Raw genomic sequence first — 24,190 nt, forward strand, 5'->3', positions numbered from 1 at the left:
TGGCCCAATGGGATCGGTGGCAGCTCTGCAGTGTGGGACATAGGTTCGATCCCTGATCTAGCATAAGCCGTTAGGATCCAACGTTGCCATAGCTGTGGCTCTAATCTGACCCCTGCCTTGGGAACTCAATAAGCTGCAGGGTGACCAAAAAAGAATAAATAAATAAGTAAATAAATAAATAAAGTGTAATAGCTAGGTTTTATGGTAAACATATGAACATATGTTAACTTTTTAAGAAACCACCAAGCTGTATTCTAAGGGTTGTACCATTTTATCTTCCCACCAATAGTGTATGAGAGCTATACTTTCTCTACATTTCATCAACAGTTGGTATGGTCTTCTTGTGTTTTTTTTTTTGTTTTGTTTTGTTTTTTTTTTTTTTCCTGTGCCCATGGCATGTGGAAGTTCCTGGGCCAGGAACTGAACCCAAGCTACAGCAGCAACACAAGCCACAGCAGTGACAATGCCAGATGGTGTGGCCTTAACTTTAAACATTCCAAAGGTGTGCAGTGACATCACACTGTGTTTTAACTGACATCTCCCTAATAGCTAATGATACTGAACATCTTTTCATATGTTTCTTTTCTATTTGTACACTTTTTTTGGTAGAAGTATCTGTTTAAATCTTTTACCTATTTTATTACTTAGTCATTTTCCCATTTTTAAGCGTTGAGAGACTATATATCTGGATACAAGAGCTATATCAGATGTACGAATAGTAAAGACTTTTCTCCCAATCTTTGGTTTGTCGTTTCATGTTCTTAACACTGTCTTTTGAAGAGCAAAAGTCCTTAATTTTGATAAAGTCCACTTTATCAAATTTTTCTTTTATAGATGATGCTTTTGGGGTTGTACTGGCACAAAGAACCCACAAAGAACTTATACTACATTTTCTTCTATAAGTTTTATAGTTTCAGGTTTCAGGTCTTTAATCCATTTTGAGTTAATTTTTGTATATGGTGCTGGTTCCTTTTTTTTCATATTGGAAAATATTTTTCCATGGCCAATCATCGAAAAAACCCTGTGTCCTTTCCCCACTGAAATGCTTTTGCACCTCTGTCAAAAAACAACTGACCACACATATGTGGGTCTATTTTTGGACCCTTCATTTTGTTCCATCAACAATGTTTGTTTTTAACTATAGTTACTATGCCACAATCTTGATTAGTGTACTTTATAATGAGCCTTGAAAAAGACAGTGTAACTCTGAGTTGTTTCCTTTTTTTTTTTTTTTGCTGCAAGGACCCAAGCAGCTACGGTGACATCAGATCCTTAACCCATTGCACCACAAAAAACTCCCAACTCTGTTTCTTTCCAAAGTTGTCTTGTCTATTCTAAATCCTCTGTATTCACCTACAAATTGTAGAATCAGATTGTTAATTTCTGTAAAAATTTCTGCTGAGATTTTGATTGGGATTGTGTTGAAAACCGTGCATGGATTGGGGGAGAATTAATGTCTTAATTATGAATCTTCTGATCTAAGAACATAGTATATCTCTCAATTCAGTTACATCTTCTGTATTTTTTTTCCTCAGAAGTGTTTTGTAGTTTTCAGTGTGCAGGTCTTCCACACCTTCAGTGAGATTTATACCTAAATAATTTCTTTCTTTTTTTTTTTTCAGGGCTACACCCACAGCTTATGGAAGTTCCCAGGCTAGGGGTGGAATCAGAACAACAGTTGCTGGCCTACTCCACAGCCACAGCCACGCAGAATCCAAGCCACATCTGCAACCTACACCACCCCTCATGGCAACAACTGGATCTTTAACCCACTGAGTGAGGCCCAGGATTGAACCTACATCCTCATGGATACTAGTTGGATTGGTTTCTGCTGAGCTGAGATGGGAACTCCATCACATAGCTGATGCTATTATAAATGGTGCCATTTTTTAGATTTCAATTAATAATGAATTGATTTTTGTATCCTGATTCTATAGCCTGCTATCCTAGTAAAGTAATTTACGACTTTATTGTAGATTCCATCAGGGTTTCTACTTAGATGATTACAAAATCTGTGACACAGTTCTAACTTTTACTTTCTAATCTGGATGTCTTTTATTTCTTTTTCTGGCCTGAAGGTACTAGCTAGAACCTCCAGTACAATGTTAAACAGAAATGTTTCTTAGACACCTATATCATATTAAATTCTTTTCTATTTCTGTTGTGGTGGAGTAATATCAAGAATGGCTGTTGGATTTAATTTCATGCTTTTTTGGTGTCTACTGAGATAGTCATAGAGTGTTTATTTTTATTGTGGTTGATTACATTAATGTATTTTCCAATGTTAAATAGATCTTATATTCCTAGAATAAATTCCATTTAGTCATGAGGCATTATCCTTTTAACATACTGATAATTCAATCTGATAACATTTTGAGCATCCTCCATTCTGAGCACCTGGCAGGCTTTCAATATTATGATGAAGAAGAGTGGCATGAAAGATGGGATTAAGGTGGCTGAATAGGACTGGAGCTCAACTCCTCTCCTAAAAACAACAAAATTTACAATCAAATGTCAAGCAATCTTCAACCAAATGGACCAGAAACTTTCAAAAAGATATCCTACTCCGGAAGACAAAGAGGAGGCCACATCAAGAGGTTACACAACATAAGCAACCCCATACCTCCCGGGTAGGAAGCCCCACAGACTGGAAAGTAACTGGTTCACAGACACTCACCTACACAAGTGAGAGTTCAGAGCCCCACATCAAACTCCCACGTGTGGGGATCTGGCACTGGGAGAAAGAGCCCCTGGAGCATCTGGCATTGCAGGCCAGTGGGGCTTGTGTGCAAGAGCTCCAAGGGACTGGGGTAAAGGGAGACCCCATTCTTAAAAGATGCACACAGACTTTCACGTGCACTGGGGCCCAGGGCAAAGTAAAGTCTCCATAGGAATCTGGGTCAAAACTGACTGCAGTTCTTATAAGACCTGGGAAAACAGGGGTGAATGTGGCTTGTTGTGGGGGAAGGGCATTGGAAGCAAAGATCTCAGGAATATTCAGCAGCGTGCCTTTCTCTGGAGGTGGCCATTTTGGGAAAATCTGGCCAGCTCCACCCATCAGCACTGAGAAGCCCCAGGCCAAACAGCAATCCAGGTGGGATCACAGCCCCACCCTCAGTAAACAGGCTGCCTAAAGACCCCCCAGGCACACAGCTGACTCTAATCTCACCCAGAGACAAAGCCCCACCCACCAGAGGGATAGGAATCAGCTCCACCTACCAGTGGGCAGGCATCAGTCCCTCCCATCAGGAAGCCTACAGCAAGCCCCTGGACCAACTTGAGCCACAAGGGGGGCAGACACCACAAGTAAGAGAGGCTACAACTCTATCATCTGTAAAAAGGTCACCACACCAAAAACCTATAAAAATGAAAAGACAGAGAACTATAACTCAGATGAGGGAGAAAGAAAAAACCCCAGAGAAACAGCTAAGTGATCAAGAGATACTCAGCCTTCAGGAAAAAGACTTTAGACTGTTTTGATGCTGAAGATGATGCAAGACATTGGAAATAAACTGGAGGCAAAGATGGATAACTTACAGGAAACACTGAGCAGAGAGATACAAGATATAAAACTTAAACAAGAAGAGATGCAAAATACAATAACTGAAATAAAAAATTCACTAGAAGCAGCCAACAGCAGAATACAAGAGGCAGAAGAACGAATAAGCGAGGTGGAGGACAGATTAGTAGAAATCACAGATGCAGAACAGAAAAGAGAAAAAAGATTGAAAACAAACGAAGAGAGTCTCAGAGAACTCTGGGACAACGTTAAACACACCAACATCTGTATTACAGGGGTGCCAGAAGGAGAAGAAAGAGAGAAGGGGACAGAAAAAATATTCCAAGAGATAATAGCCGGAAACTTCCCCAACATGGGAAAAGAACCACTCATTCAAATCCAGGAAGCACAATGAGTACCATATAAAATAAACCCAGGGAGTTCTCTGATGGCCTAGCTGGTTGAGGCTCCTGTGTTCTCACCGCTGTGGCTCTGGTTGCTGCTGTGTGGCGTAGGTTCAATCCCTGGCCCAGGAATTCCCACATACTGCCTGTGTGGCAAAAAAGAAAAAAAAAATACAAAACAAAACAAAACAAAACAAAACAAGAGAGAACCTGAAATAAACGTTGCAACTCTCATTAAAAAATAAACAAATTAATTAATTAATTAATTAATTAAAATAAACCCAAGGAGGAATATACCAAGACACATATTAATCAAACTGACCAAAATTAAAGACAAAGAGAAAATCTTGAAAGCAGCTAGGGAAAAGAAACAAATAACATAAAAGGGAACCCTGAAAAGGTTATAAGCAGATTTTTCAGCAGAAACTCTGCAGGCCAGAACAGAGTGGCATGATATACTTAATGTGATGAAAGGAAAAAACCTCCAACCAAGATTACTTTACCCAGCAAGGCTCTCATTCAGATTTGAAGGAGAAATCAAAAGCTTCACAGATAAGAAATCTGGTAACATTTTGGTAAGTTGTGCCTTGATGCTTACAAGGCATATTGATCTGTAGTTTTATTTTCTTGTAGTGTCTGCTTTTGTTAACAGAGTGATACTCCTCTCATACAGTAATTTGGCAAATGTTTCCTCTTCTTTAATTTTCTGGAAGGGTTCATGCATAATTGGTATTATTTTTTCCTTAAATGTTTGCAAGAACTTCCAAGTGAAGTCATCTGTGGCAAAATCTTTGTGGGAGGAAACAATACAATGGGAGTGGGCTGGACATCATTCTACATCATTAACAAGGTCCTAACTTTTGTTGTTTAGTAGGTCTGGGGTGTTTATTACATTATTGACAATAATTGCCTAATAAAAGTAGGCCTTGCATGAATGAGTGTGTCATTAACCAAAGTCTGTGAGTAATCTATGCGCCTGAGATAAAAATAAACGGCTCTAGTCCTGTTCTCTTACCTGAGCCATTGTATCATATCTAGAGATACCTATTAGATATTTCCTTTTGCATAACCAAAAAAACCTTGTCTTCATTCTCGGTTTCTCAAACCTTAGAGATATTTTTGGTTCATTCATCTACATCTCCTATTAAAAGATTGTCAAGATTTGTGAATGTTACTTTCAAATCTGTTCATATATATCACTTCACTAGTTTCAATGCCCTCATACTAATACAAGCCTTCATCACCTCACACTTTGATGACTATAATTTGACAATCAGACCTTAATCTAAATTCCAACTCTGGGAGTTCCTGTTGTGGTGCCGTGGTTAACAAACGTGACTAGGAACCATGAGGTTGCGGGTTTGATCCCTGCCCTTGCTCAGTGGGTTAAGGATCTGGCGTTGCTGTGAGCTGTGGTGTAGGTTGCAGATGCAGCTCAGATCCTGCATTGCTGTGGCTGTGGCGTAGGCCCAGTGGCTACAGCTCCAATTAGACCCCTAGCCTGGGAGCCTCCATGTGTCATGGGAGTGGCCCTAGAAAAGGCGAAAAGACAAAAAAATAATAATAATAAATTCCAACTCTGATGCTTCCTAGTTAGGATTAGATGAGATAACATCTGTGAAAACTCAAGAATAATACCTAATATTAGTAGGTATCAACAATTTTGATTTTTTTTTTTTTTTTGGTCTTTTTAGGGCTGCACCTGTGGCATATTTTCCCAGGCTATAGGTCAAATCTGAGCTACAGCTGCTGGTCTAGACCACAGCCACAGCAACACAGAATCCAAGCCACATCTGCAACCTACACCACAGCACACAGCAACGCCGGATCCTTAACCCACTGAGCGAGGCCAGGGGTCAAACACTCATCCTCATGGATCCTAGTCGGGTTCATTAACCACTAAACCAGGAAGGGAATTCCAGTTTTTTGGGCTTTTTTGTTTTTTTTTTTGTTTTTTTTTTTTTTTTGTCTTTTGTCTTTTAAGGGCTGCACTGAAAGCATATGGAGGTTCCCAGGCTAAGGGTCCAATCAGAACTGAAGCCGCTGGCCTATGCCACAGCAACCTGAGATCTGAGCCACGTCTACAACCTACACCACAGCTCACGGCAACACTGGCTCCTTAACCCACTGAGCAAGGCCAGGGATGGAACCCAAGTCCTCATGGATGCTTTGCTCAGTTTTGCTAACGGCTGAGCCATGACGGGAACTCCTCCAATTTTGATTAATTTCAATACTTGTAGACTTCCTCACCACAATTTACCCTTTTCAGTAAAAACCTACACTCCCTGCAAGGCAACACACTTTAACATATTATTTATGTAATTTAAAAGAGTAATATCAAAGGGTATTGTGAAAATTTGAGCAATCTCACATGGGATTATAGGAACTTATCATTTTAGCTGAATTAATTGACCAGAGGGAATGTCAGGAAGCCTTTTTTTTTCCCCTGGTGAAATGAAAGAATATTGTGTGGCTTGGTGATTGTGAAGAATTAGCCGGAGTTCCCATCATGGCGCAGTGGTTAACGAATCCAACTAGGAACCATGAGGTTGTGGGTTCGATCCCTGCCCTTGCTCAGTGGGTTAACGATCCAGCATTGCCGTGAGCTGTGGTGTAGGTTGCAGACGTGGCTCGGATCCTGCGTTGCTGTGGCTCTGGCGTAGGCCTGTGGCTACAGCTCCGATTCGACCCCTAGCCTGGGAACCTCCATATGCCGAGGAAGTGGCCCAAGAAATAGCAAAAAAAGACAAAAAAAGAATTAGCCTGTTAAGAGTAATCCTGGAGAATAAATGAATCAGCCAGCCCTCATCATCTAATTTTTTTAAAAAATCTTCAAATTATTATCTTGACTTATTTAGATTCAGAATAAAATACGATTGATTTTTAAATTTAGTATGAGTAAAACCACTTAAAATAGTTTTTAAAATGTCTTTTCAGTATTCTGAGCTCTCAAAAATTTTGAAAGTCTGTGAAAATTTAAACAGTTCTACTTTAACTTTTTTATTTAAAAATATTTTTAAGTTATTACTTTTCATTTTAGTTTTTGGCCACACCCACAGCATGCAGACGTTCCAGGGCCAGGGATCAAACATGTGCCACAGTATAGAGACTGGAGTCACTGCAGTGACAACGCTGGATTCTTAACCTGCTAAGCCACATGGGAACTCCCTAACTTTAACTCTTTTGGTTGAAATACAAGCAAGTTACCCTTTCCTGACAGTTTGCTCTGTTCTACAATTTGAAGATTAAAAAACTGTAGCATAATAAGTTTATTAGTTTTTATATTACAGGGTTGTTTTTTAAGGTGTACAAACAAATAGGACCCACATCTCTTGCATAGTTCTATGCTGAAGAAAAACTTTCAAAATCAAGCAGATGAGTTATTTGCAGAATTTCTTTACAGATGCTTTTTAAAAGGCATGACTCTGCCTGGTAGAAACAATAACATGTTTCAATTGCCAACTCAGGTGACTTTCTGCGCTAAAACCAGAGTTAAAGGTATAAATTTGACTACATTTTGTTTATTAAAGTTGCAGGAAAGAACTCTGTTCCATAGTCATTGAATGTATTGTGTTATCTAAACTCATAGTCTCACTAATACATCTTTTGATCATAATATGAATCAACTATGGTAATAATCCAAGCTAACATTTACTGAGTCTTTAACTATGTAGCCAGTAATATGCCAAATAGTTAAGAAGCATTATTTCATATTTCCCTCAATAACCCTTTAAAGTAAATACCATCATTTCCTCTCAAAAAACTCTCCAAGCTCAGTAATTTAAAATGTCTTAAAATATTAATATGAGAATAATGTCTTAGAGTTTATCTAACAGGATTTGAGGTCATATGTTAAGTTGTTACAGATGGGAAAACCGAGACTTAGAAAAGTCAAGTAACTTGCCAAAGACCCATACAGTTAATGGGCAGTGGATATGGGAGAGAAGCAGGCAGTACAACTACTGAGTCTGCATTCTTACCCAATGCATTATGCTGATGCCAAGAAAGCAGTACAACTGTTTTGTGTGATGGGGACAAGAGGAATGCCAACCAGCTTATAAGGTTTTACCTACTTGTGTAATCGACAGAGCCTTTAATCCAATTATTTGAGAACCACAATTCTGAGCAGCAGAAATAGGATGAAAGCTAAAAAGACATGATTAACTGTGTTCTCTACATTGAGTGAATCTGTCATCTTTAGCTGGCAACTGGCAGCCAAACCTGGTGCTGGAGAAGTGAGAAACACTGACTTTACCCTATGTGAGGAGCACAGAGTTTTTATTTAAGCAGCTTATTTCCTTTTAAAATGATACATACCAGTAGCTGCTCTCCAAGTGGGAGTTAAGCAGAAAGGAGAGTGAGGTTATTAAGCAGTTCTCACGTACTGAATAAAATGCAGCTACTCAGCTGGTTGTGGTTTAGAATTCATTTAGTAGACTCATTCATGGGTGATAAAGTCAGGGACTGCTTGGTCTCTGACTTTTAAAGTGCCCAAGTCAGCGACATGCAAACAATGAGAGTAAAGAATCAAATAACAATATTCACATGCATGTCATCCTCTTGTTTAAGGAACACACTGATATAGCTCGTCATTCTGCTCAATTGCCAAGAGTACCAAAGGCTTCTGAGTTTCTTATTAGCAGAACATTATTTAACACTGTACTCCCAGGGTAACCAAATTAACTTTCGTTTGTTTAGTGACTGTGAGAATTTTGATTTTTTTTTTTTTTTTTTTTTTTTTTTTTTTTTGTCTTTTTGCCATTTCTTGGGCCGCTCCTGCGGCATATGGAGGTTCCCAGGCTAGGGGTCATATCGGAGCTGTAGCCACCGGCCTACGCCAGAGCCACAGCAACACGAGATCCAAGCCACGTCTGCAACCTACACCACAGCTCACGGCAACGCTGGATCGTTAACCCACTGAGCAAGGGCAGGGACCGAACCCGCAACCTCATGGTTCCTAGTCGGATTCGTTAACCACTGCGCCACGACGGGAACTCCAGAATTTTGATTTTATAAAGGCTTTTTCTTTTTTGTCTGCACCTGCAGCATCCAGAAATTCTCCGGCCAGGGGTGAACCCATGCCACAGCAATGACCTGAGCCACAGCAGTGACAACGCCAGGTCCTCAACGTGCTACACCATGAGGGAACTCCTATGGTAGCTTTTTGGGTTTTTTAAATTATAGTTGTTTACAATATTGTGCCAATTCCTACCATATAGCAAAGGGACTCAGTCATATATATATGTATATATGTGTATATACACGTTCATTTTTTTATATTCTTTTCCATCACCGTCTATCCCAGGAGATTGGATACAGTTCCCTGTGCTGTACCATAGGACCTCGTTGTCTATCCATTCTAAATGTAATAGTTTGCATCTATTAACTCCAAACTCCCTGTACATCCCACTGTCCTCCCCCTTCCCCTTGGCAACCATAAGTCTGTTTTCATGTCTGTGGTCTGTTTCTGTTCTGTAGGTAGGTTCATCTGTGCTATATTTTGTATTCCAGATATAGGTGATATGATATGGTATTTTTCCTTCTCTTTCTGACTTATTTCACTTAGTATGAGAATTTTTAGTTGCATCCATGTTGCTATGAATGGCATTATTTCATTCTTTTTTATGGCTGAGTAGTATTCCATTATATATATGTACCATATCTCTATGAAGGCTTTTTAAAGTATTACTTGACCCAACACTCTGTGAAACATTTAAAAATTAGTTGACGGTCACACATTTTAGTAAATCTCAACACTAAACCATAAACCCATCAAGGAAATTCCTGTGGAAGGGAGTCACAGACACTGAACTTTAGTCAAGGAACTAAAAAATGCCATAACACTCTAAACTGCAGCTGAAAACCCTAGTACCCCCTCTCCAGTTTCACTCCACAATGCCCCACATACTCAGGCCCTTCTTTCCAGAAGGGTATAGTCACCTTCACCTCTGCCAAAACTACCTCTTCTATCAGCTAACTAGGGATCATGCCATGAACTAACCCCACTCAATATGTAAGTGCTCATAATTATTTGTGACGGAATGTGTATTTTGAAATTAAAATTCAGAACAAATGGCAAATACAGGTTCAGTCTTGCCGTAACTGTTCATAAACCCCCTCTCATACATAAATTTACAAACCAGTGTATTCTTTGTTTTTCTTTTTAGGGCCACACCCATGGCATATGGAAGTTTCCAGGCTAGGGGTCGAATTGGAGCTGCAGCTGCTGGCCTATACTACAGCCACAGCAATGCAGGATCAGAGCTGTATCTGCAACCTTCACCGTAGCTCACAGCAACACGAGATCCTTAACCCACTAAGTGAGACCAGGATTCAAACCCACATCCTCACAGACACTATGTTCTTAACCCACTGAGCCACAACAGGAACTCCCAAACCTGTGTGTTCTTAAATGTGATAAAAGATTCATACAAATATAATTTGAAACCTTCCAAAATATTCTCTTAGAATTTTGTTTTGCTTAAGGACCTTTGTAGAATTCAGAATTACAATTTTTATAATTATATCCTAAAGATAATTTCCCAGTTAATTGTTGATTTTTCAAACATATGAAGACAATGATGGTGGAAGAAGTATTGGTTAGAGTCTGAAAACTTTGTTGAGGTCATTTACTAGATGGATGGTCCTGGACAAGCCAGTTAACTTCTATGAGTTTCATTATGACATGTGAATTAGGCATAAGAACGCTTTTCTCATTATATTGCCAAAAAAATGGACGGGTCACCTTCCCCCCCCCCTTTTTTTTAGGGCCACACATGTGGCATATGGAAGTTCCCAGGCTAGGGGTCAAAACAGAGCTGTAGCTGCCAGCCTATACCACAGCCACAGTAACGTAGGATCCATGCTGCATCTGCGACCTACACCACAGCTCATGGCAACACCAGATCCTTAATCCACTGAGCAAAGCCAGGGATCGAACCTGCATCCTCATGGACACTAATCAGGTTCATTACCGCTGAGTCACAATGGGAACTCCCGATGGTTCCCTCTTTCTGAACTTCATTTCTTTTTTTTTTTTTTTTGTCTTTTGTTGTTGTTGCTATTTCTTGGGCCGCTCCCGCGGCATATGGAGGTTCCCAGGCTAGGGGTTGAATCGGAGCTGTAGCCACTGGCCTACGCCAGAGCCACAGCAACGCGGGATCCGAGCCACGTCTGCAACCTACACCACAGCTCATGGCAATGCCAGATCGTTAACCCACTGAGCAAGGGCAGGGACTGAACCCGCAACCTCATGGTTCCTAGTCAGATTCGTTAACCACTGCGCCACGACGGGAACTCCCTGAACTTCATTTCTGAACCTCATTGTTCCATCTGGCACTCTTGGTCACTCCATCCTCCTGGAAAGCCTTCTCACTCAGCTCCACGACACCATTTCCCTCTCTCTTCTTTCTTTCTTTTTTTTTTTTTTTTTTTTTTTTATTTTCCCACTGTACAGCAAGGGGGTCAGGTTATCCTTACATGTACACATTACAATTACATTTTTTCCCCCACCCTCCCTCTCTCTTCTTTCTGACGGCTCCTTTTCCGCTCACCTGGGGGCTTCTTTGACGCTCTCCACTTCTTAGACGTGTGTCCGCACATGTCAGTCTTTGCCCCTTTCTTCTCACCCTACACTTTGTCTTCCATGATTTAATACACTTCAGTAGCTTAGATTACCTCTCTGGCCTCTTTTCTCGCCAAACCTCCCTCCCACCTACCCCTCGTGATGAAATACTGGCACACCCAGGCCTTTTCACAGCTAGCTCCCTCAGCTTGATAGTCTTCCCATTCTCTTATTCTCTGAGCCACTCATCCTGTAGTTCTTAGAAAATGCCCACGTGTCTCCAGCAAGCCTTCCTAGACTCCACGAGACTGGGTGAGGTGTTTCTCCTGTGTGACTTTCCATAGCACCCATGCTTCCCCTAATTGTGGCATGTACCACACTGTATGGCAACACGCCACTTGACCACCTCCTCTACCAGAAAGTGGGTTCTTTGAGAGTAGAGACTGTATTTGATACCCCATTATATCCACAGTACTTGGCATGTGCCTGGTACATAGAAGACATATATAGTAACTGTTTACTGAATAGGTCAAGTCTGCCTACTTCAAGAGGAAGCGCTTTATAAACAGTTAAGCACTGTCTGGATATAATGTATGACTATCATTATGATTATCACCATGCAGGAATACCATATAAACAGAACAGGTCATTCATTTTACAAATATTTATTAAACATCTACTATGTGCCAGGCCCTCTGCTAGGCCCTGAGAGATGCAGCACTGAATAGAGAGATGCTCTATTCTCATGTTCTGAACAGTCTCTTGGCCAAAATTCTGAACAAAAGCCTTGGACCAGGATTTTTTTTTTCTTATCTTTTTTTTTTGTTTGTTTTTTTTAGGGTCACACCCACAGCATAAGGAAATTCCCAGGCTAGGAGTCGAATCACAGCTGCAGGTGTCCGCCTACACCATAGCCACAGCAACTTGGGATCCAAGCCGCATCTTCGACCTACACCACAGCTCATGGCAACACCGGATCCTTAACCTACTGAGTGAGGCCAGGGATCAAACCCACATCCTCATGGTACTAGTTGGGTTTGTGGCTCCTGCTGAGCCACAACAGGAACTCCTGGATCAGGATTTTTAATAGTCTAGTCTACTTTGCTATCTGCAGACACAGGTAAGGTAACAACATCAACCAGACCTGATATGGAACTGAAAGGTAGCAAAACACCAGACCCCAACCTTCCAGTTAGAAGCCTACGACAGTGACTTCCATTCTCAGTCCACATTTTACACTTCTCTCTCTTCCACCCAGACTTTCATCTGTACATCTGACAGATTTTATGCCCCTTTCCCAGATTACAGAGGATTGGTTCCTTTCCAGTGCCTAGCTCCATGCCTGTCAAATAATAAATTGTAATTTAAAATCAGTCCCCAAAAGCCTTCTTGGAAAGGTTTTCAATATCCATGTAGTAATCATCAAACTGAGATCCCATTCCTTGGGCTCAACTTTTACTCCCTTAACTTTGACTCAACTTTTACTCCCTTAATCGACTGTCTACACTACAATTTAAAATCTGCTAGTAAACATTCAGATTTTCAAATCGATCTTTGGAAACATTCTCAAATTCCAAATATCCAGTCAATCTTTGATTCATTTTATCATCTCCTCTTACTTGCATACTTTCTTACAAATATTATTAGTCAACATTTCACCTACTAGTCTATACAGTCAGGTGGAATTTGCTGCTTTATTTAGCACAGAGGTCCCAGGCTCTCCTTCAATTTCACATAACCGTACTTACTAGAAATACTCATATATGTTTATCACTCATAGGTATCACTATCATTTTGATCAATAAACTCACAAAATGAGAAGCTGTTAAAATTCAAAGTATTCACTATAACAGTTTCCTCTCCTTTAGAATTCTGAAAAAATTTTGAATTATCAAAACTTTTCAGTAGGTACCAGAATCCAAGTGTGTTGGAGGACATGAAAGTTACCTCAGGGAAGCTTTCTGTGATACAGTTTCTTCGAAGTTCTCAACTGGTACATGTTATTAGGATAATGATTTCAAGTACACATTACATATTAATAGAATGCACTTTTAATGGTTCCAGAGTAACTTTTAGCCGTAAATCTTTTGATTTCTTCTTTTCTTTTTTTTTTTTTTTTTTTTTTTTTTTGTCTTTTTAGGGTTGCACCTACAGCATATGGAATTCTCGGGCTAGGGGCTGAATCGGAGCTGTAGCTGCCAGCCTACACCACAGCCACAGCAATGTGGGATCCAAGCCACTCTGCCACCTTCACCACAGCCCACGGCAATGACGGATCCTTAACTCACTGAGCGAGGCCAAGGATCCAATCTGTATCCTTATGGACACCAGCTGGGTTTATTACCACTGAGCCACAAGGGGAATTCCCTCTTTTGATTTCTTTTTCTTTCTTTTTTTTTTTTTTTTGTGGTCATTCAGTCATATTTATTCCCTATTAGTTTTTAAACATAACTCTTTTGATTTCCAATAGGGTAACAGCTTGTCATTCTTTCTGTCTTCATCAACTGCCAGGCCACCTACTCACTACTGCTCTGTGTTCCTTAACCCTGGACTATCACTCCAGCTCTGAGCATATGCAGTGTGTAGCAAATCATGGACCAAACCTGAAATTCCCACCTGGGTTTTCAGGCCCTCTGAATGTTCCTTTAGACTCTCAGCTTCCCTGCTCTCCACCCCTTCTTTCAACCTAGACAAATGCCTGCTTCCACCTCCAAGACATTTCCTAGGCCACTTCTTTAACCATAAAGTATTTTCCCAAACTACCTAGAAATAGAAATAGTGATTTTATACACCTCACCCTAAGCATGGATGTTTTTGTTTTCCTTCAGTATCTGACCCCTCGAAATATGTTTAGGTGTCTGGGTGCATCTGGTAAAAACTTTGAAACAATCCTAAAAAAAAAATTTTTTTTTTTAATCTTTTTAGGGCCAGACCCGCAGCATATGGAAGTTCCCAGGCTAGGAGTCGAATTGGAGCTGCAGCTGCCAGCCTTCAACACAGCCACAGTAATGGAAGATTGGGGTAGCATCTGCGACCTACACCACAGCTCACGGCAACCCCAGAATCCCCGACCCAGTGAGTGACGCCAGGGATCGAACCTACATCCTCATGGATACTAGTCAGATTCATTACTGCTGAGCCACGATGGGAACACCCAAACAATTTTTAATTAAACAGATGTATTAGTCTAATCTATCTTCTCTATTTAACTTTTTGTTATGGAAAATTTCAAGCATATACAAAATTAAGAGACTAATATAATGAACCTCCTTATACCCATCACAAAGCTTCAACAATTACCTGCTTTTTCCATTGTCTTCAAGGGTACAAAGTCTGCTTCCACCTCCAAGACAATTCTTCTTTCATTTACTCTGTCCAATATGTTTTAGCATAATGCCAAAATATTTACAGATGCTTTAAATCCCACTCCAGCTGCACCCACCACGTTCTAGGCACTATACAGTACATCCTTCTGTCTCCTAGAATTATGCCCAGAATCAAGCCCCATAACTCCTTTTTTCTTTTTTTTAAGGACCACACACACAGCATATGGAAGTTGCCAGCCTAGGTCTCCAATCGGAGCAGTAGCCACCGGCCTACACCACAGCCACAACAATGCAGGATCCCAGCCACATCTGCAACCTACACCACAGCTCCTTAACCCACTGAGCGAGGCCAGGGATCAACCTGTGTCCTCATGGATACTAGTCAAGTTAGTAACCACTGAACCACAATGGGAACTCCCAGGAAGACTTTAAAGTAACCAAAGAAAATTGGCAAGTGTTCATTTGATGAAGTCATTAATAAAATTGCTATACATATCAATAAAATGTAAGGACTGTTTTAAAGTTACAATACATCAGAGGAAAGACCTGGTGTATCTGGACTAAATAAAGAAGAATGGAAACTAACAATTGAATTCCTATTTTGTGCCGTACACTAGGTGTTTTGCATGTTATTTCATAAATTGGAGGTGATGAGTATGACAGAACTAAGTACTCCCATTTGCAAAGGGATATGATAAACAACAAGGTCCTACTGTATAGCACAGGGAATTATGTCCAATAATCCTGTGACAAATCATAACGCAAAAGAATATGAATAAGAATGTATACATGATTATTGAATCTCTTTGCTGTACAGAGGAAATTAACTTTGTAAATCAAGTATACGCTAATAAAATTTTTCATGATTTCTTTTTTTTTTTTTGCTTTTTTAGGGCCACATCCACAGCACATGGAGGTTTCCAGGCTAGGGGTCAAATCAGATCTGTGGCAGCCAGCCTATACCACAGCCACAACAACGTAGGATCCAAGCCGTGTCTTCGACCTACACCACAGCTCACAGCAATGCCGGATCTGTAACCCACTAAGCAAGGCCAGCGATCGAATCTGCAACCTCATGGTTCCTCGTCGGATCTGTTTCCACACACCACGTGGGGAACTCTTATGATTTCTTTTTTTGTCTTTTTTTTTTTTTTTTTTTTTTTTAGGGCTGCAGCTGCAGCATATGGAAGTTCCCAGGCCAGGGGTCTAAGTGGACCTACCCCTGTCTGCCTGCACTGATAGCCACAGCAACACTGGATCCAAGCAGTGTCTGTGACCTACACCACAGCTCAAAGCAACGCCATATCCTTAATCCTCTGAAAGAGGCCAGGGATTGAACCTACGTCTTCACGGATAGTAGTCAGATTCATCATCACTGAGCCATGAGGGGAACTCCCTACTCTAATAAAATTTTTAAAAGACAAATAAAAACAGAATAAATGGGAAATGAAGCTATTAGCTAAAATGAATAAATATGTATTATTAATTGAAAAAACAATTATTAAACATCCTTCTATAATGTGCTAGACAGTGTAAGGCACTGCATATACAAAGATGAATAAAGAATAAAATGTCTCTTTTCATGAAGCTCATAGACCACATGGGATGAATGATAATTACCAAGAAAATATTAAAAGGCTAAATTTTTACTTAGAAAATGATTTAATTTAATAGCATCTGAAAGTATGAAAAACACATAAAAATAAGCTCTCTTATATTAAAGAAAAATGTCTCCCCTGGAAGAAAGGGTATGAATTAGAAGAGCAATTCTCAAACTTTTTGAGTTCAGGGCCTGATATCTGGGCCTGCTGTTACCGAGGAGCCCATAGAGCCTTGGTTTAAATAGATTATACATATTTAATGTATTGGAAATTAAAAGGATTTTTTTTTTGGTCTTTTTTAGGGCCATGCCCATGGCATATGGAGGTTCCCAGGCTAGGGATTGAAGAGTCAGAGCTGTAGCCGCCGGCCTACACCACAGCCATAGCAATGCAGGATCCGAGCCGTGTCTGTGACCTACACCACAGATCACAGCAATGCCAGATTCTTAACCCAGTGATCAAGGCCAGGAATCAAACCTGCACCCTCATGGATACCAGTCAGATTTGTTTCCGCTGGGCCACAACGGGAACTCCCTAAAACCCAATTTTCAAATAGGTATTTATTAAGTGGTTTAAAATGACAGTAACAAACCCATTACGTATCAACATAAACATATTTTATGAAAAATAACTATATTTTCCAAAACAAAAAATTAGAAGAGTGCCACTGTTTTACATTTTTGTGCTTCTTTTTAATATCTGGATTTGTAAAAGGCAGGTATATTCTCACAACGGCTTCTGCATTCCAACTTAATGATATGTTGTTTTGACTGAAGTATAGAAAGAAAATAAGCCTCATACAGATATGCAGTTGGAAAAGGAAGGACTTCATGGGTCCCTAAAGGGTCCCAGGGACTCCCAAGGATGCTAAAGCACATTCTGAGATTTGCTGAATTACGGGAAAAAAGCATTCTATCAAATCATGTCAGTTATCATTCTAAAAAGAAAGAAGACTTCCTTGTGTATTTTAGAATGCTAAATGAAGATTTGTTTAACAACTTTACTCCAATCCTCAGTAACATAAATGCCAAAAGATTTTATATCTGGAATTGGAATCTCACAGACTCCTTTTTTTTTTTGGCCGCACTCATGGCACACGGAAGTCTCCAGGCCAGGAACTGAACCTGAACCACAGCTGTGAACTACGCCATAGCTGTGGCAACACCAGGTCCTTTAACCCACTGCTGGGCTAGGGATCGAACCTGCACCTCTGCAGCAACCCGGGGCTTCTGCAGTAAAACAGCAGGGATGCCTCACAGACTTTTCTTCATTCAGTATTAAGTGAATTTTCTTCTCTCTGAGCAAGCAGATGCAATGTCTTTAGCCACCTTCAAGGGGCAGCAGCCACACAACAATTATGCCACTGGACTTTTCTAAGTGGCTGTGACCTCAGGCAAGCCAGAATGGTTATCAAGAATAAACGAAAACACTGACCAAAGGATAAGGTTGAACACGTGGTTCATCAACAAAAATTTGGCCATAATAAAAGGATATGAAGGGATTTAAAAATGCCATTCTAGGAGTTCCCGTCGTGGTGCAGTGGTTAACGAATCCGACTAGGAACCATGAGGTTGCAGGTTCGATCCCCGGCCTTGCTCAGTGGGTTAAGGATCTGGCGTTGCCATGAGCTGTGGTGTAGGTCACAGACGTGGCTCGGATCCAGCATTGCTGTGGCTCTGGCGTAGGCCGGTGGCTGGAGCTCCGATTCGACCCCTAGCCTGGGAACCTCCATATGCCACAGGAGCGGCCCAAGAAATGGCAAAAAGACAAAAAAAAAAAAAAAAAAACCATTCTAGCATACTAAGCATTCATGTTAAATGAAGATAAGTATTCATCATAGGTGTCAGAAGGGAATCTTACAATATTACTACAGTCTGGCTATGATTTACCAAAAATGCATTTTTTTTCAAACTTGACAGATTAGGTCTGTATTAACAATATAGTCTTTTTGTGAGGAGACATTATGTGTACCAGACATTATGCCTGACAATGTTATACAAAATATATGTGACAGCTTTTGAAACCAAGTAGCTGTGTTAGGAAAAATAGATGGGACCACAACTTATTATAATGCAAAGTAGTAAGTGCTATTACAGTGGGACTTGTAGAGAAATACGGAAAAGACGGTGGTGGGGTTAAGGAGGAGGTTGGGGTTGCACAGAGACAGATAGTGACATTTGACTTAGACCTTGAAGTAGGATTTCACCAAGTAAAAGGGAGAGTAAGGGCATCCAGGCAAAAGAAGCCACATGAACAAAACTACCGATGCCTGAGAACCCATTGCAAATTTGGGAACATAGACGTTCCCAGAGAAATTACGTCAACTAGAAAGACAGGCTGGGGCAAAATGGAAAGATTCCTAAGGCCGTATTAAGGAAAAGTTTAGCCTTGATCCTACAGTCAACAGGGAGCCAGCAAAGGATTTTTTAAGCAGAAATGTAACATAATGAGACAGGTATGCTAGAAAGAAAAAGAGAGAGACTCTGATAGCAGCGCAGAACATTGGAACAAAATGAGGAAAGACTACAGGGAAGAGGACAAGTCCAATGATCTTGGTAGGAAAAGATGAGGGCCTGAGTTAAGGCAGTAGCATTAGCAATGAAAAGTTGGACTAGGCATTTTAGAAGTAGAACTGACAAGACATGGTGACCCATTCATTCATTTACTGAGCAAGTATTTATTAAGCTCCTGCTATATGAAAGGACCATCCTTGGCTACCAAGAAATGAAAGTGAACAAAAAAGACAAAGTCCCGGGAGTTCCTGTTGTTGCTCAGCGGTAACGAACCCAACTAGTACCCATGAGGATGTGGGTTCAATCCCTGGCCTCACTCAGTGGTTTAAGGATCCAGTGTTGCCGTGAGCTGTGGTGTAGGTCACAGACTCGGTTCGGATAGGATTGATCACAAATGCAGCTCGAATTGAATCCAAGATGCGGCTTGGATTGGAGTTGCTGTGGCTGTGGCGTAGGCCGGCAGCTACAGCTCCGATGAGACCCCTAGCCTGGGAACTTCCATATGCCCTAAAAAGCAAAAAATAAAAAGACAAAGTTCCCCAGGGAACTCACACTGCAATGGAGCATCTGTCTGGCCAACTAGATTTGGAAGGGAGAGGTGAGGAGAGGAATATTGTCAAGATTTAGTTCAAGGTATTAAGTTTGAGCAAATGGGTGGACAGAGCTACCATTAAAAGCACGTTTTAAGGAGGTCCCCAAATTAGTTTTAAACAGGCTTTACTACCATTTGGATTTTTTTATACATGTTCTAAGAATATGGGTTTTTAGAGATCATTAGTTAAGGGCCTTAAAGATCACTTAGTCCAAACCAATCATCTACCATATGAAAAAACAAGAGGCTCAGAAAGATGCAGTGACCAATACAAGGTTGCAAACCTGTTCAGTAGCAGAAAAAGAAACTAGACTCCAGGTTTCTTGACTCCTACTCAATTACTCATGGCATTCTATCATTCTCCATCTTGACCTAAAAGTACATTATAAACACACACAAACTATATACATACATATATATACTCAAATTGGTATCAACTGGCATACAATTAATGAGATAGGCTATATAGGCTTCAGGAAATTTTTGAAAATTTCCTTTTTTTTTTTTTTTTTTTTTGTCTTTTTAGGACCGCACCTACGGCATATGGAGGTTCCCAGGCTAGGGGTCTAATTGGAGCTACAGCTTGCAGACTATGCCACAGCTACAGCAACGCTGGATCCTTAACCCACTGAGTGAGGCCAGGGATCGAACTCACAACCTCATGGTTCCTAGTTGGATTCGTTTCCGCTGTGCCACGACGGGAACTCCTGAAAATGTCTTAATGGCTTGATAAAATATGTTTGAAGAATTGCAGGGGAGATGGAGTGGGAGTTTGGGGTTAGCAAATGCAAACTAGTAGATACAGAATAGATAAACAAGGCAGTCCTATGGCATAGCATAGGGAACTATGCTCTGTCAATATCCTGTAATAAACCATAATGGAAAATGTCACATATTAATATATACTGAGTCACTTTGCTATACAGTAGAGATTAACACACTGCACTTCAATAAAGAGAAAAAAAAGAGTATACTTTTGAGTTGTTATGAAATAATTTCCAGGTTGAATATGAAAGTATAAAGCTCAAGCTGTGAGACAATATATGTCTCATAATAGAATAAAGTATTGAATACAACAGAAGTTCCCTGGTAGCTCAGAGGGTTGAGGATCCAGCATCGTCTCTGATGTGGCTTGGGTGACTGCTGTGATGCAGTTCGATTCCTGGCCCAGGAACTCTCACCAGCCACAGGCGCGGTCAAAAAAATATTAAGTACAAGAGATCATCTTAAAATATGTACACTAATATTTCTGTTCTAGAATTTCACTGGGCCTATATTTGCCCTCTAAATTTTCTAAATTTAATTACTTGACTTTTTTAGATAGGTACTTCAAGAAGCAAATAATGCAGGAATCAAGAAAAGAATGTTAGGAATTCCCATTGTGGCTCAGTGGTTAACGAATCCGACTAGGAACCATGAGGTTGCAGGTTCAATCCCTGGCTTTGCTCAGTGGGTTAAGGATCCGGTGTTGCCGTGAGCTGTGGTATAGGTTGCGAACGAGGCTCAGATCTGGAGTTGCAGTGGCTCTGGCGTAGGCCAGCAGCTACAGCTCCAATTAGACCCCTAGCCTAGTAACCTCCATATGCTGCAGAAGCGGCCCCAGAAAAGTCAAAAAAAGACCAAAAAAAAAAAAAAAAAAGAAAGAAAAGAATGTTAAATCACAGCTCTCTCATTTACAGTAACTACTGTTAATGTATTATCTCCTTTCCTAAGGAGAACAGAACTGTCAAGGAAGTGACATCTTTAAATCTGCATTTCATTAAACTCAAGTAAACTCTTTGTCTCAATTTTTCATAAGGTTTTAGGCAGAACACAACCATGTACTACAAGTAACTGTTAAACCTACCTCTTTACACTCTTTGGAACAAACAACATCATCTTGAGCTTCATAAAATGTGAACCTAAATTTTTTTATCATTTTTCACTTGTACAAGAAATATAAACAAGTGTTATGGAACTTTATTCCATTTAATGAGGTTGTAATATTATACTTTAAAAATTATATTACACGAGTTCCCCTTGTGGCTCAGCCGGTTAAGAACCCACTAATATCCATGAGGATGTGAGTTCAATCCCTGGCCTCTCTCAGGGGTTAAAGGATCCAGTGTTGCTGCAAGCTATAGCATAGGTCATAGATGCAGCTCTGATCCAGTGTTGCTGTGGCTGTTGTGTAACCTGGCAGCTGCGGCTCCGATTCCACCCCTAGCCTGGGAGCCTCCAAATGCCACAAGCGTGGCCCTAAAAAGCCCCCCAAAACTATATGACAATAATCATAAACTTCATCACAATTCAAAAATAAGAAATTAGATCCTATTTGACCTATTTGAAAGTGAGATTTTTCCTCCTACCAATAAACAATTCCTCACTGATAATCAAGAATCTTTTTTTTGGAGTTCCCGTCGTGGCGCAATGGTTAACGAATCCGACTAGGAACCATGAGGTTGCGGGTTCGGTCCCTGCCCTTGCTCAGTGGGTTAACGATCCGGCGTTGCCGTGAGCTGCGGTGTAGGTTGCAGACGCGGCTCGGATCCCGCGTTGCTGTGGCTCTGGCGTAGGCTGGTGGCTACAGCTCCGATTCAACCCCTAGCCTGGGAACCTCCATATGCCGCGGGAGCGGCCCAAGAAATAGCAACAACAAAAAGACAAAAGACAAAAAAAAAAAAAAAAAAAAAAAAGAATCTTTTTTTTTTCTTGTTTTATTATTTTAATTTTTTTCCACTGTACAGCATGGGGGCCAAGTTCCTCTTACATGTATACATTTTTTCCCCCACCCTTTGTTCTGTTGCAACATGAGTATCTAGACAAAGTTCTCAATGCTACTCAGCAGGATCTCCTTGTAAATCTATTCTAAGTTGTGTCTGATAAACCCAAGCTCCCGATCCCTCCCACTCCCTCTCTCTCCCATCAGGCAGCCACAAGTCTTTTCTCCAAGTCCATGATTTTCTTTTCTAAGGAGATGTTCATTTGTGCTGGATATTAGATTCCAGTTATAAGTGATATCATATGGTATTTGTCTTTCTGGCTCATTTCACTCAGTATGAGATTCTCTAGTTCCATCCATGTTGCTGCAAATGGCATGATGTCATTCTTTTTTATGGCTGAGTAGTATTCCATTGTGTATATATACCACCTCTTCCGAATCCAATCCTCTGTCGATGGACATTTGGGTTGTTTCCATGTCCTGGCTATTGTGAATAGTGCTGCAATGAACATGCGGGTGAATGTGTCTCTTTTAAGTAGAGTTTTGTCTGGATGGATGCCCAAGAGTGGGATTGCGGGGTCATATGGAAGTTCTATATATAAGAATCTTATTTTTAACCTGCCTTGACATTCCTCTGTAATTATAATCTATGATACTTTGTACTCATATGACTGTACATGATATTTTTCAAAGAGCATTCACCATACTGTGGGCCCTGAAAGGTAAGACCTGTGTTCTACCTGGGTCTTTATCTTTAGCGTCTCACACAACAACGAGGACACGGGACTAACTCAATTCACAGTTGAGAGAGAGGATGAATAACAAAGAGCAGGAAAAGTGTCTGATCCAAAATCAGATTATCTCCATAAGGAGGGCTGATGAGGAGGATGAATAAATGAATGAACGAACAAAGTTACATAAAGTAAAATAAAATGGAGCGAGTTTACATTCAACTAGATATCACGAAAAGCTAGAAACATGAGCCTTCAGGAGGTCGGCTTCCCAAGCAAATGGATGTGATAATTTCTGGAGAAGCCTGGGCTTTTTTACCCTCTCTTCAAGTGGAAGATGGCCTTTCAATGAAGGACAGAGCTGGGAAGGTGAAGATCCAGGCCTCTGGCTCCTAACAAGCGGGTGGGGTGGCGAAGGCAGGAGAGTAGTTAACTCTGCTTCATGGCCAATGTCTGGGGGTCACAAAAACTCTCCTAAACACTTTCGATTTTTCTTCTTTTTTTAAATTTTTGGTTATGCCCGCAGCATGTGAAAGTTCCTGAAGCAGGGCTCGAACCCACGCCACAGCAGCAACCTGAGCCACTGCAGTGACAGCACTGGATTCTTAACTAGCTACACCACAAAAGAAATCCCTAAACACTTCTAAGATGGGGCAGAAGTAGGATTACTTAAGAGTTCCTAGGAAAGAGTCCTTTCCCAGAAATATCTTCCCTTTGCTTTCTAAAATCCCACCACTTAAAAATATTTTGTTTCAGGGAGTTTCCCAGTGACTCAGTGGGTTAAAGATCTGTTGCAGCTCAGGTCATTGCTATGGTGCAGATTTGATCCCTGGCCTGGGAACTTCAGCATGCTGCAGGTACAGCCGAAAAATTTTTTTTGCTTTAGTTCTCAAAACATGGTTCCTTTCAGCTCAGCTGACACTAGCAGCTTCCCATTTCCACGACCACATTATTTAAGAGAAGGATTGCTAACTAAAATATATCTACAACTTTTTTTTTCTTTTTGTATTTTTAGGGGCACACCTGCAGCATTTGGAAGTTCCCAGGCTAGGGGTCGAATTGGAGTTGTAGCTCCACCAATGCCTACAGCACAGCCACAGCAATGCGGGATCCAAGCCACGTCTGCGACCTACACCACAGCTCATGATAATGCCAGATACCTAATCCACTGATCAAGGCCAGGGATTGAAATTGCATCCTCATGGATACTAGTCGGGTTCATTACCACTGAGGCACAGTGGGAACTCCGTATATATCTA

General features: G+C 40.7%; 1 protein-coding gene across 6 annotated transcripts in view; it reads right to left on the minus strand.

The window, feature by feature from the left end:
* The window catches only part of NEXN (nexilin F-actin binding protein), a 64,114-nt gene that overhangs the window by 35,192 nt on the left and 4,732 nt on the right, over positions 1-24,190 (minus strand). The gene's annotated exons all lie outside the window — the stretch shown is intronic.

The sequence above is a fragment of the Sus scrofa genome, chromosome 6 (assembly GCF_054392235.1).
Source record: "Sus scrofa isolate SSC_HxYL_T2T_F1_AM1 chromosome 6, Sscrofa_HxYL_maternal_Yorkshire_Landrace_v2.0, whole genome shotgun sequence".
In the NCBI taxonomy this organism is placed as follows: Eukaryota; Metazoa; Chordata; class Mammalia; order Artiodactyla; family Suidae; genus Sus; species Sus scrofa.